Source organism: Tachypleus tridentatus, chromosome 6 (assembly GCF_004210375.1).
Source record: "Tachypleus tridentatus isolate NWPU-2018 chromosome 6, ASM421037v1, whole genome shotgun sequence".
Taxonomy (NCBI): domain Eukaryota; kingdom Metazoa; phylum Arthropoda; class Merostomata; order Xiphosura; family Limulidae; genus Tachypleus; species Tachypleus tridentatus.
Genome location: NC_134830.1, coordinates 134,435,782 through 134,450,751, shown reverse-complemented (window position 1 = coordinate 134,450,751; position 14,970 = coordinate 134,435,782). Strand labels below are relative to the sequence as shown.

Here is a 14,970-nt window from a genome sequence, read left to right as displayed (position 1 = left end):
CGTGGGCTACTCATTTACCAACGAATAGTGGAATTGAATGTAACATTATAACGCCCCCACGGTTGAAAGGGCGAGCATATTTGGTGCGACGGTGATTCGAACTCGCGACCCTCGGATTACGAGTCGAACGCCTTAACCCACCTGGCCATGCCGGGCCTGTATAATGAGACAGGTTCTGTGGACATCGTGAACGGTTTATAAGAATAGTAAATAATTCTGTCAGATACAGAAAGATGGCTACACTTTGACCAACGGATAGTGGGATTGACCGTCACATTATAAAGCCTGCACAGCTGAAAGGGCGAGCATGTTTGGTGCGATCGGGATGCGAACCCGCGACCCTCAGATTACGAGTCGCACGACTTAACCCACCTGGCCTTTGAAAGTAGGAAAGCAAATAATCCTATAATCCTGGATTATTTATTTAAAAAAAAACACCCAAGGAATCCAAATCTAGCCCTTCTGGTACTCAAGTAGAGGAAAATACTGAGTCTACGTCATCTATGGACAGTGGATGTTAGTGATGTAGATGACCTAACAACTGCATTTCAATTTCATCATCCACCTAATCCTCTCCCAACACCTTCTTCGACAAAGCATACACTCCACAAGATAATAGCATAATAAAAGTTGAAGGTTATGGTAAAATGTTTCTAATATTCTGTGATTTTTATGATAAAAATGGTTTTTTGTTTGAGCCACTGCTTTAAAATGTCACAAATATTTTTTTTCTATTAGAAAAGTAAAATGCTTTGAAGTGTACAGGGCTGCTTTAAAATGCTCATAAGAATGGGTTTCAATAAAACGTTAGGGAAATATAAATGTTGTTTAACGATCCTTGAACTCAGAATGAGTTATGAATATGTGTACATAATATGTTGTATAGTTCAGTTTGTTTGAAGTTAAGCACAAAGCTACACAAAGGACTATCTGGGTTCTACCCACCACGTGTATCGAAACTCGGTTTATAGCGTTGTAAGTTCGCAGACAAACCGTTGTGCTACTGGGGAGCGATGGTATAGTGCAGGTACTGTGCACGTATAGTACGTATTTTGGTTGCTAGGTATAAAATACTATATTTTTTAAAGTTATGGCTCCTATTCAGTACCATATTTAATTGCTTCTTATAAAGGAAACAGCCCTGTTTTGCGTCTCATAGGCAAAGTTTGCACTCTTACGGTCTCTGTCACCTATTTTCCCTTCCCCTCATAGGAGAAAATTTTTGCGTTTGTACATCGTTTCTTTATTAGCTGCAACTTTCTTGTCTCTAATTCAGAAGTATTACGATGACCCCTGTACTGTACTCTTTGTACTGAACTGTAAGTTAATACATTTTAATACATTTCTAGTTTTTATCATTTTTCTCTGTGCTACTTTTCTCGCCTTACAGGTTTAGCTATGTTCTCATTGAGCGTAATATATACAAATACCAGCTGCATGTATTTTTGCGAAAGTGCCATTTGATACATAGCACATGTCACTGAATGTTTGTTTCGATGTCACCAGCATAAGATTCCATCCAGTTTTTCGCTATAAAATTACCACAAAAACTAGATGGAAAGCAGCTAGTCAACACCAGCCACAGCTAATTATTGGGCTACTGTTTGACCGTCACATTATAACATCTCCTCGACTGAAAGGGAAGGCATGTTTGGTAACAGGATTCGATCTCGTGACCCATAGATTGCGAGTCGTCGGTCATTCTAACCATCAAGTTCCTGAAAGAGCGTTTCCATCAGAATTAACTAAATTTTAACTGGAAGACTAGATGCAAGGAAGCTAGTCAACAGCACCCGCCGCCAACTTTGGGATTACTTTTACCTGGTTATAGGATTTGATCGTCACTGTTTATATAGAGCACACACACTCTTCAAAATAATACGCATACCATGAACCTCAGATTCACATTCTGGAAGCGTAAGCACCGTGCCGCATTCATAGAGCTTACACTGCCTTAAAGCGTGGATTCAAAGTCCGGACATGCGATTCTCCAGGTCACATTTATAAAGGGCACGTGTTCCTAAAACGCTAAGCAACGGAACACAAACCACGAATCTCAGGATTCACAATGCAGACATGCTTGCCATTAGGCTACACTTACAGAGTACAGAAGGTCCCAAAGTGAAGTGATGGGATTCACAATCCGAGCATGTTAACTTAACCACCACGCCTTACCTAGGAATCTAGTATGTCATTCTTGTAAAGTGCGATTATCTCCTAGTATTGTCATGATAGCAGCAAGTCTTTTCGGGTAGTTTGGAAGTGTCACACTAAACTATTTATATTACCAAGGACTATAAGTGGATATATGCGTAAAAACGTCCACACTTTTTCCCGATCAGTTTTCTTATTCAGTTCTCAGATGGCGCTGCTTCTCAGTTTCTTGCATTATGAATAAAACTTCATTCTTAGATCATTTTATTGTGAATGAAACTGCTGTTATCTAAGGCAAATTATTTTAGTTGCTCTTGGAAAGCCGAAATGTTATGCAATTTAAAATATTTTAAATAATTTTTCACGGTACATTGATGATGCGAAGCCCGACATGTCCAGAAGGCTATGACACAATCTGGGGGTCGCGGGGTCGAATACCAGTCACACTAAACATGCTCACCCTTTCAGCCGTGAGGTCAATACCATTATTCTTTGATAAAAGTGTAGCGCAATAGTTGGCGGTGGGTGGTGATGGCTTGCTGCCTTCTCTCTAGTTTTACACTGCTAAATTAGGGACGGCTAGCGCAGATAACTCTCGTATAGCTTTGCACACATTCAAAACAAACTATTCACTACGGTGAACACAGCAGATAGCTCAAGATGGCTTTGCTATGATAAAACACACAAAACAAAAAGACTCGCATAATTACAGCAATTTTTTTTTCAGTTTTGATAATATTTTTGGAAGTATTCTGTGATTAAAATAATGTATTCAGCCCCAGAAATTTTATAACATCAAACTTGTTTTTAACTAGGTGTTTAGTTATCATTCTAGACTGGAAATACCCATGAAAAGTAGTTAATACTAAAAGTGTCTTCCCAGGAACGAGTTTATAACTGTCCGTTTTGTTGCGACACTATTGGTTTCGGGTATCATCTAATGGTAAATAATTTATAAAATAAACTCTTTCCACGTAATATTCAACAAAGACGTACTATGGCTACATATGTGCAGAAGCATAATCCGCTAAAAGGAAAAAATGTTAGCTGTGTAATTTTGAACGACATGCTATTACTACATATATGGAGAAGCACACGTATTTGATGCGTGCAACGTGTAGTTTGCAACGTTTTGTGGATTTTCATGGGAAAAAGATTACTCGCATTCTACGAAAACAGATGTAACACCCATGACATACTAGAAAAAAACCCCATAAACGAAAACGCTTCTTTGAAGAAGAAAGTATTTTCCTTAGGAAATTGCCTAATACTATTTTTGGCTGAGTTCCAATGTAACATCCAACATTGAAGATCATGAGACATCATAGTTGCGTAGAGTGGTGTCAAAGGGGCAGATAGTTGTAAAACATTGAGGCGGCTCCTAGTTACTGAATGAGGGGTTCGATTCCTCTTCGGGACTCAACAGATAGCCCAATGTGGCTTTGCTATGAGGAAACACACATATTCCTAGTTACTAGTCAGTGTGGGTACTTGACCCGATTAGAATGCACACTGTAAATCATTTGGGTGTTCTAAATGACAATCAGTTGTATCGCTAGAGGCGGATAATTCCAAATTGTATTACTAGGAGCCGTTAGTTTCACGTTGTATCGCTAGGGGTGGATACTTCCAAATTATATTACTAGGAGCAGTTAGTTTCAAGTTGTATCGCTAGTGGTTTATACTTCCAAAGTGCTTCACTAGGAAGTGGATGATGATATCATAACCAAATACTAGTTTTAACTGAAAAACTTCATAAAAACGTGTTTTAGATATTAATATAAAACATTCAAATCCGACATTTATATCGTACGCCTCTCATTACTAAAAAAAAACAAAAAACTTTCATTCTTTATCACTTTTAAGAGGATATTAGTTTCAGCAATATCAAATTTATAGTTTCACTTTAAGAGTGGTAATTAAAAAACATGGTATAACTTGGCTATTAAGACGCTCGATTATCTATCTGAGGGTTGGGGGTTGAAGCTTTCTACATCCTCGCCTTTTTTTAGCCGTTGAGACTTCATAATGTGACTATCAATCCCACTATTCGTTTATAAAATAATAGCTCAAAAGTTGGCGGTGGGTGGTATTTACTAATCTATCACTGATATATTTGGGACGGATAACGCAGTGTATCTTTGCGAGAATTTCAAAACAAATAAACTAAAAAAGCATTTGAATGTATAAAAATTGTTTCATTACAGTTGGACCATTTATATAACATATTTGAGTACAATAACTTGCAAACTATGTAAATCTATTTTTATTACTTTTAATCTAAAATGGTTTAGATATCATAAAAAAAAAACATTGCAAGTAACGTTGTAAGTCCATAATAAAACGTGTGGTATGATTATTTATTCAATACACGATAATAAAGTATTTCCAACGCCATATCAACCCAACGAGATTTGCTACTAAAGACTATAATTTTCTATTGATTGGAAAACTGTGTAATGAAGTTGATGGCTTTCCTATGTTTTCGAGACTAGTACCTCCCTCGGCCAATTTATTTCTATGTTTTCTTCAAAGACAGTGATTGGAAAGATACCCAAATTTATTTAAACTTATTTGTCAACAGAAGAATGGTGGTGAGATATTTGCCATCTACGAGAACTCGGATCACTTTTCCTAATTTCTTCATCATGTTAATAGTAGATGTAACAGTGTTAAATTTATTTTGAAACATCATTCTGTCTGAAACTTTCTTTTTTTGGTCACTTTAATTTGAATGTGAAATATCTCATAGAAAAACATTTATAAGCTTGTATTTCAACTCGCAAATCTCATTCCAAATATTTTGGAAGAAAATTTAGCCCAAATATTATGTCATTGTAAATATATATCTAACACAAATGACGTTTTAAATAAAGTATTTAATTCTACCAAGGAGAGGCCCGGCATGGCCAGGTGGTTAAGGCACTCGACTCGTAATCCCTCTCCAACCAAACATACTCGCTCTTTCAGCCGTGGGGAGTTATAATGTGACGTCAATTCCACTATTCGTTGGTAAAAGAGTAGACCGAGAATTGGCGGTGGGTGGTGATGACTAGCTGCCTTCCCTCTACTCTTACACTACTAAATTAGGGACGACTAACGCAGATAGCCTTGTGAAGCTTTGCGTGAATTTCAAAACAAATAAATCTACCAAGGAATTCTTATGCTTGTTTTTTTGTTGAAAAACATAAACTATGAAAGAGGCTTATTGTGTCCACCGTGAGTATATAAACTCAATTTTTAGTGATGTCAGTCACTAGGACAGTGGGTGGTGAATTCTTTTCAGAACTAGTTTTATGAGTTGCACCTATTGGTGGATCGTAATACCATCACTTCCCGCTTATGAACAAGTAAAAATAAATAACATATAATTATTAGCTACTTTATATAAATTACAACAAACTAGGCGAATTTTTGTACCTCATTTCAAGTATTCCGGTGTAGTGAACATGTTATAAAGAAACGTGTGTGTGTGTGTGTGTGTGTTTTCTTCTAGCAAAGCCACATCGGGCTATCTGCTGAGCCCACCGAGGGGAATCGAATCCCTGATTTCAGCGTTGTAAATCCGTAGGCATACCGCTGTACTAGCGGGAGACTCTAAAGAAACAACGTTAAATATGGTATATTTGATGTTTCGGTTTGGAAATATATATGTAAAAACGGCTCGTTTTTACATATATATTTTTCTCTTGAAGTGGGTTTTCTCGACACCACAGTTTGGAAATATTACGACTGTGCTAAAACACAAAATATTCGTTTAACAGTAATTCTCACGTTAAGAGAAAATTTTCAGTAATAACAAAAATCTAACGACAGCTAGTTCTTCTCTTACTAAAAATAATTTTGCTTCATGTTTGCTAGAAATGACAATACACACAAAAATATATGTATTATAATAAAACTTCACTTACAAGTCTGCTATGAGTTGGTAAAAGGCGCTTTACTATATATTTGTTTAAATTAAAGCGAAATCTGCACAACGGATTATTTGTGTTGTGCCAATTGCCGGTCACCGAACTCCGGTCCACCAGCAGAATGGGAGTTCTTACGAAACACTTACGCAATGTGTAATAATAAAAACAAGTCTGGACTCTAGTAATTGCAAATATTGGATTGATTAACGTATAAAAAAAGGAGTCTGTTAAATGTATCTTAAAATAATGTAACTGTTTTATTTATTTACTGAGTGTCATAGTACTCTAATTTGTACAAAATCAAGTAGTTGATCATCGAAATAAACGATTGAGGTTTAAATAAATATATACTGTATTTCTCAGCGTTAAAGACGCACCCTATTTCGATTAGCTAAATTTTGAAAAAAAGATAAACATAAGAATAAGGTAGGAGCACTTCCACCAATCTTACCAAGATTGTTTTGTGGATTGTTTAGTGAATTGTAGTACATAAATCCTGTTGCTCACTTCTTGTTTTTGTGACCTATATGCTTGTCATATCTACCTTTGAAAGTGTATACTTTATTTTACAACTGGCATATCTGTATTATTATCACTAACAACGTTATTCTAAGCCTAAGGAGATAAAAAGGATGCCGGTATTACAACACCGTATGTAAGGCGACCTATTCTTGTTTATTTATTTGTCATTTGATACTAAGTATCTTATACATTTCATTCTGGGTCGTATAGTGGGGCTTGGATTACTGCCTAGTGTCGAAACGCTTCCCCTAGGCTTAGGGTTACGCCTATGAGCAACGTAACTCTCAGTCTGGAAGAATCAGGGTAATTTTTTTTAGACTTATACTGGGGAAAAAAATAGCGTCTTCGACTCCGGTAAATGCGGTATATGAATAAACTGTACTAACGCTATCGATTACAACAAAAGAATATAGGTAATAAAATCAGTACATATAACAATGACGAAAGTTAATATAAAAACCAAAACTAAGATGTCTGTTACGAGACTAGATATATTAAGTTGTCCAGAAATAAATGTCGGGATTATCAAGATGACATTTAGAAGCTGAATATTGAGTAACTTATAGTTGGTTGGTTTAATCCAACGTTTGTCACTAACAAGATGTTTTATTTGTCTGCTGTTTCAACTTTACTCAGAGTAAGTTTCGCAATCCCCAAGGTAGTATGGACAACAAGGACTTTCGTCTGATTTTCTTCTACGACTTCGAACTTGGACGAAAAGCTACCGAAACTACACGGAACATCAGCTAGGCGTTCGGCCATGGATATGTTACTGAAGGTATAGTTCATTGTTGGTTCTAAAGGTTTTGACATGGAGATGAAAGTCTTGAAAACCAATCGCACTCAGCTGGTTGGAAAGACAAAAAAGTTGGATAAGTAGGTTCCGCATGAGCTGACTAAAGATCACCAAAATCGGCGTTATGAGACCTGCCAAGGAAGACACTCAAAAACTGAACGAATCGAGAATCAAGGTTCTGCCTCATCCACCTTATTTCACAGGCCTTTCCCCTACAGAGTTTTATGTTTTCAAGCACTTTGACAACCTTTTGAACAATAAACGCTTTCAAAACCAGTCAGCTGTAGAAGCAGCTTTCAGGGAGTTAATTGACCATAGAAACTCTGATTTCTACAGCAGGAGCATAAACAGCATCATTACACGTTCGCAAAAGTGTGTTGAAACAAATGGTGCTTACTTTGATTAAAGCATGTTTTACAAACCTGGTTTATAGTTTTCTAAACTTCGCAGTTCAAAAACGACATATATTTCTGGGCAACCTAATATATATATGCAATGCTGTAGTTCCTGTAGTTATTCTCATAACGGTAAATATCTGTGATTACGCTACTCGGAGGCGTTGGGGATATTCTATGTATCAGACGTGATCCAAACACACGTTTCAAACTAGGGATATTACATCTATTAGACGTGATCCAAACACACATGTCTCAAAAGAGTTAACCGTTACAGATGATCAAATAACGGGTTAGTTAACTAACTAACTAGTTAACTGTTACAGGTGATTAAATAAAGGGTTAGGAGTGGGGAGTGCCTTTACCCACAACGACTCAACTCATACTACCTACACAGATAGCTGAAGACAATGAAAGGGAGAACGAGTTGAGACATTGTGGGTGAAGGCACTCCCCACTCCTAACCCTTTATTTAATCACCTGTAACAGTTAACTAGTTTGACATAAAATACAGGTATTAAAATAAATTTGCAGTAGAAATAAATACCCTATAGATTTACATTTGCATGACTCCTAATTTCCACCGTTATCTATATCAGGGGTGGCAGAACCGCGGCTCTTTGACATATAATGTGCGGCTCGCGAAAATATGTTTTCCTAATTTTAGTGCTAAATTTGAGCCAGGAATTAAAGAAATTTCGGATCATCAAGGATTACAGAGAAATTGTGCTGGAGAATTAGTAATCGTGCAAGCTGGTGCTGACGAAGTTAGTTTTAGTGGGCGTGACTTGCGATCGCGTGATTGTGGCGTGTGTGGCTAAGTTGCGGGCAATGATATTAACGGAGGATTAGTGTGATACTGGGTGCTGTAAAGTTTTGTTTCGATGCGTTTGTTGGAACTTATTGTTTCTTTTCACTTTAAATTTTCAAAAGTGTCTGTGAATATTTTGTGAAGGAAGAGGGTCATCAAATTGTAAGAAGCAAAAGTCTGAAGATGAAAACAGAAATTTTAAACCAGGGTAGGAGGAAGATTTTGTATTCACCGTTAAAGGAGGTAAACCTTTGTGTCTTATCTGCAATGTATTACTCAGCCATTATAAAGCCATAACCTGAAACGCCACAATGAAACAAATCACAAAACATTTCGTCTGGTTATTCATCTAAATCAGAATTATGTAAATACAAGTTAACTATGTTAAAATCATCACTAAATAGCCAACAGACACTGTTGACAACGTTCAGTAAGGAAGTTGATACAACGACTGAAGCTAGTTTTGTTATATCATAGAATATTGCTCGTGCTAAACACCCATATTCTGATGGTGAATTTGTTAAGAAGAATATAGCTGAAGTTGTTGCAGTGTTAGATCCAAATAACACAAAACTTCAACAACTAATAGCAAAAACACCAGCTCCACGCCACACTACAGAGACAGGTATCTCCTAGGTCAGTGCTGATGTTGCAGGCAAAATGCAAAATGATTTAAAGAATTCCTTTGCATTCAGCTTAGCCCTTGACGAAGCTATAGACATACAAGAGAACCCACAACTGACGGTGTTTGTTCGTTATGTTTCCTCTGATGAAATTGTGAAAGAAGAGATGTTGAACTTAATGGCATTAAAAGAAACAACTCGTGATGTTGACATTAAAAATAATCTTAGCAAATGCTGATATTCCACTGGAAAAATTCGTCGGTGTTGAAACAGGTAACGTACCTGCAATGGTGGGGAAAATGCAGGATTAATTACACTTATGAAAAGTGATCCCAGCTTTCCAGAGTTTCTCTCTGTTTATTGTATTATTCATCGTGAATACCTGGCGGCCAAATACTTCAAGTATGAAGATGTTGTGAAATTTGTTCTTGAAACTAAATTTCATACGCTTAAATGGGAAGACCCACCGACAGTTCAAAAATTTTATTGAAGAACTGGAGCTTGAAGATAAACCCAGTGATGTCTCTTTCTACTGCATTGTGAGGTGGTTATCAACCAGCAGTGTCTTAAGTAGGTTTGTGGATCTGTTGAAGCCTATTACTTTTTTCTTGAAGAAAAGAAAAGATTCTTTCTTCAACTGGCAAATGATGAATGGATGCAAGATCTAATGTTCCTTACCGATACAATGAATCATCCACAAACTCTCAACTTGGCACTCTAGGGGAAGGATAAGATTGTTTCTTTAGAGTAAAATAAAACTTCTTCAAAGAGACATGTTTCCCAATCTTAAAAGGGTGTGTGTGTGCTTTTCTTACAGCAAAGTCACATCGGGCTATCTGCCGAGTCCACCGAAGGAAGTTGAACTCCTGATTTAAGCGTTGTAAATCCGCAGACTTATCGCTGTACTAGCGGGGATAATATCAAAAGGAGAGTAAATACATTCCCTGATATTGAAATAAAAGACCACAAACTGGAAGAATACAAAGATAAATTACAAGGACTGCTTGATAATTTCCTAGACAGGTTTGAGGACTTGAAGAAGCTGAAGCCCTGTTTCACCTTTTTTGTAAATCCATTCACAGTTGATGTGATCAGTGATGGTTGTCCAACTCTCGAACCTCTAGTAACAGAATCATCTGCTGTAACTACAGGGAGATCTGGTTCTAAAAATGACCCATAAATCCCATTCTACAACTGAGTTCTGGAAGCAAGTTCCAGAAATAAAATATCCCGAATTAAAAAAAAAAAACAGTGTGCGACTCATCTCAATTTTCAGCACAATATACCGCTGTGAATCACTGTACACTGTGATAAAGTTTGTGAAGTCGAAGCAAGGTGTAATCCTTACAAATCAACACCTGACGGAGCTAGTTCGTAAAGCCTTTACAACATGTCAGCCGGAATTTCAACAACTCACAACCAGGATGGAAACTCACACGACTTCTACTAGCAGTAAATAGCCTGATATTTTGTAATAACAAGTGAAATATGAGGAATTTTTTACTTAATAAAACTTATATTTCCATATGCACAAATTCCACAAAGCGAACGAATACTGATTAAACAACTTCTAACCTAATAAATGATATAAATTAAATTTTTAAACTATTTAGCAAAATTTACGTAAAGTTTTTGAAATCAAATTGGGAGAAAAATGTAATTCGCTAGAAAAAATAAAGAATATTGTTCAGTACGTAATAAACAATTAAATGAAGAACATTGTTCAGTACATAATAAACAATTAAATGAAGAATATTGTTCAGTAAGTAATAAACAATTAAATGAAGAATATTGTTCAGTAAGTAATAAACAATTGAATTAAGAATATTGTTCAGTACATAATAGACAATTAAATGAAGAATATTGTTCAGTAAGTAATAAACAATTAAATGAAGAATATTGTTCAGTAAGTAATAAACACTTAAAGAAAAATATTGTTCAGTACATAATAAACAATTAAAGGAAGAATATTGTTCAGTACATAATAAACAATTAAATTAAGAATATTGTTCAGTACATAATAGACAATTAAATGAAGAATATTGTTCAGTAAGTAATAAACAATTAAATGAAGAATATTGTTCAGTAAGTAATAAACAATTAAAGAAAAATATTGTTCAGTACATAATAAACAATTAAAGGAAGAATATTGTTCAGTACATAATAAACAATTAAATTAAGAATATTGTTCAGTAAGTAATAAACAATTAAATGAAGAATATTGTTCAGTAAGTAATAAACAATTGAATTAAGAATATTGTTCAGTACATAATAGACAATTAAATGAAGAATATTGTTCAGTAAGTAATAAACAATTAAATGAAGAATATTGTTCAGTAAGTAATAAACACTTAAAGAAAAATATTGTTCAGTACATAATAAACAATTAAAGGAAGAATATTGTTCAGTACATAATAAACAATTAAATTAAGAATATTGTTCAGTACATAATAGACAATTAAATGAAGAATATTGTTCAGTAAGTAATAAACAATTAAATGAAGAATATTGTTCAGTAAGTAATAAACAATTAAATGAAGAATATTGTTCAGTAAGTAATAAACAATTAAATGAAGAATATTGTTCAGTAAGTAATAAACAATTAGTTAGTTATCACCAGTAGATTCCATCTAGGAACATAGGGCCGCAATCGCTTGCGGATTCTTCAACAAGTATGTAAGTGAGCAGGTTGTTAGCCCATTGCACCGAGCCGTCCCTAATTTAGCAGTGTAAGACTAGAGGGAAGGCAGCTAGTCATCACCACCCATCGCCAACTCTTGGGCTACTCTTGTACCAACGAATAGTGGGATTGACCGTCACATTATAACGCCCCCACGGCTGGGAGGGCAAACATGTTTGGCGCGACGCGGGCGCGAACCCGCGAATTATGAGTCGCACGCCTTACGCGCTTGGCCATGCCAGGCCAATAAACAATTAAATGAAGAATATTGTTCAGTAGGTAATAAACAATTAAATGAAGAATATTGTTCAGTACATAATAAACAAATGAAGAATATTGTTCAGTAAGTAATAAACAATTAAATGAAGAATATTGCTCAGTACGTAATAAACAATTAAAGAATTATCACTGTTTAATCTTAATTAAATATGCCATTATTATTGTTACTGGAACAAAAACCCCATTCTTGGTGTAAGAATTTTCTTTTTTGAGGGGGTAGAAATGTAGGGAAAGTGTTGTGTATTTGAGTCATTAAACAGTTAAAGTGATTTGCCTGGGATACTCACGCATGACATGACGTTAGGTATGAAAAATGTTGAACAAACCTGATTGCCGTGCATGGCGTCTTGATGACTGCGAGGTTAAACCTTTGTGAGTTAAGCCTATTCCACAATAAGTGATACTCACAGAACAACCCTTGTAGAAAAGATACTTCAAGCGGAATGGTCTGATCAAAAATAAACCGATCGACTAATAAGAGAAATTAAATCTAGTGACGCTTCCGAAACCTGGGTGTCAGAAGCAAGTGTTAAAACTTAACATGGCGACGGTACTGATACTCTAAGTGTTTCTGAACAAATAAAGAATTTCACACAAAAAACCTTCACATGTAAATACTACTTTCTCAGATAAAGCTTTAAGGCATGATAGATTCATTCTTCATGTACATTTCTTCTTGGTAATCTATAGTACAATCTACAGCCACCCCTAACTTACGCATACGGTGACGTCGTCTGTACTTTATTTCTTTTCCGCTTCTTCTGTGTGGGTATATGGTTAGGTTAATTTCTGAAAACCCAGGAGGGTCAGGTGCACGAGACCTCTTCCTCCATCCCTAACTTTCATGTCGTCTACTCTTTGTAGTATTTCTTATTCCTTATTTTATTTCAACGAAATTTAAAAACGGTTAAAAACGTACCACTCGTTACGCTTTTAGGTATATAAACAGACCCACTGACAGGACGGGAAGGGGACAAAGGGAACAACTGCCCACGGGCACGAGCGAATGTTGCAACGAAAATTCAACGCTTATACTATAAGATAACAACGGCTACTGCACTGTGCATGAGTTCGTTTCTCTTCTAACTGCCCTTTGCTAGTACAGTGGTAAGTCTACGGATTTACAACGTTAAAATCAGGGGTTCGATTCCCCTCGGTGGGCTCAGGAGATCGCCCATGTGGCTTTGCTATAAGAAGAACACACAAAAACACAAACTGTTCTAACTTAGAGTCTTTATTAAAAATAAATTATTATAAATGTTAAAAAAGAGAAAGTTGACCCGGCGAGAATGATTCCCAAAACCCGTGCTCGACATGAACGCTCTTGTATATATGTGATGAGGAGAAACCCATTTGAAGCAAAAATGTATCTCAAGACGGCTGGTATGGGTATTAAAACTTTTATTAAAATAAAGTAGAGAACAACGTTTTGACCTTTTTAGGTCATCTTCAGATCTTGAGACACATGTTTACACTCTTGTATATAGTTTGTTTGAAGTTAAGCACAAAGCTACACAATGGGCTATCTGTGTTCTGCCATCCACCGGTGCTTTGCGTCATAATACGCCAAACTAACCAATCAAACAACCACCAGCGTCAAAACTCGGTTTCTAGTAATGTAAGTCTGCAAACATACCACTGTGTCACTGAGGGGCTTCTTGTATATAGATTTTTTTTTTTAAGAGCTCCTTGCTCTGACGTCAGATTCTTATTGTTTTCAGATTTTTCAAAGAAATTCATAAACATTTTATTAATGTGTAATAAATAATGTTTGCTGTTCATTTTTGAAAACTAAGCTAAGTGATGTAAACTCGACTGATATCTGTTAAACATGTTTATTTTTTAATTATTTATCTCTCATAAATTAATCTTCATTTTAAGTTTGTTTAGGCTTAGCTTCAGAACATTTCTTTTAATGAAGAACGCTTAATCTTCGGGAAAATCTTACCTAAATATTTTATTTTACGTTCAATGATCCTTAAATTATTGTAAGTTTACAACAATCCGTGCACTGTGTTAGTAACGAAAAAGTATCCAATGATCTCTATAATGTGTTGGTTTTAAATAAAATATTCTACAATCCATGAACCATGTATTTATTGAAGAAAATATCCAACAATCCATGTACCGTGTTCTTATTGAAGAAAGTATCTAACAATTCATGTACCGTATTCTCTAGAATTTCTTTATATATTTCAAGACAGCACCATGTTGTCTTTGTTCTTACCGTAATTTCTTCTGTTATCGTGTTTTTTTCATTTTGAGGATTTGTCCTGAATATCTTAACTCTCACATTTTCTCTTCATTTTCAGTTTTGATGGTATCCGTGTCACGATAGTTGGTCATGTATCTGGTTTTTTCCCTTATGAATTTTTAATCCTGCTTCCTTACAACTTATTCAAACTGTTTAATATGGCTTCCATTTTCTTTTTGTTGATTTTGTAAAGAAAGTTACACCATCTGGAACCTTCAGATATGTTAACGTTTCACCATCTGGAACCTTCAGATATGTTAACGTTTCATCATCTATTTTTTTACACTTTCATTATCTAACTCATTTTATCTGAATATTTCTTGTAAACTTACTGTGAACAAATTTGGAGGTATTTGGTCACCCTGTCTCAACCTTCTGTCACTAGTGATACTTCATTATCAAGCTGCATTTTTGTTAAGTTTGTAAATATACAACTATTAATATTTCGATGTACGTTAGATTGACACAAACTGTAGCTAAAGCATTTGATAATGCGCTATACTCTACAGATTCAAATTGTCTTCCATGAACTATAAATCACA

General features: G+C 35.5%; 1 long non-coding RNA gene across 1 annotated transcript in view; it reads right to left on the bottom strand.

Annotated features, from left to right (window-relative positions):
- LOC143251738 (uncharacterized) overlaps nt 1–12,895 on the bottom strand; it is a 35,242-nt gene extending 22,347 nt beyond the window's left edge. The window contains exons 1-2 of the long non-coding RNA XR_013028647.1: nt 12,892–12,895; nt 12,501–12,645 (exon numbers count right to left, since the gene is read on the bottom strand). This is a non-coding gene — a long non-coding RNA (uncharacterized LOC143251738). The remainder of the gene's footprint in view (nt 1–12,500; nt 12,646–12,891) is intronic.
- Nucleotides 12,896–14,970: the final 2,075 nt, after the last annotated feature.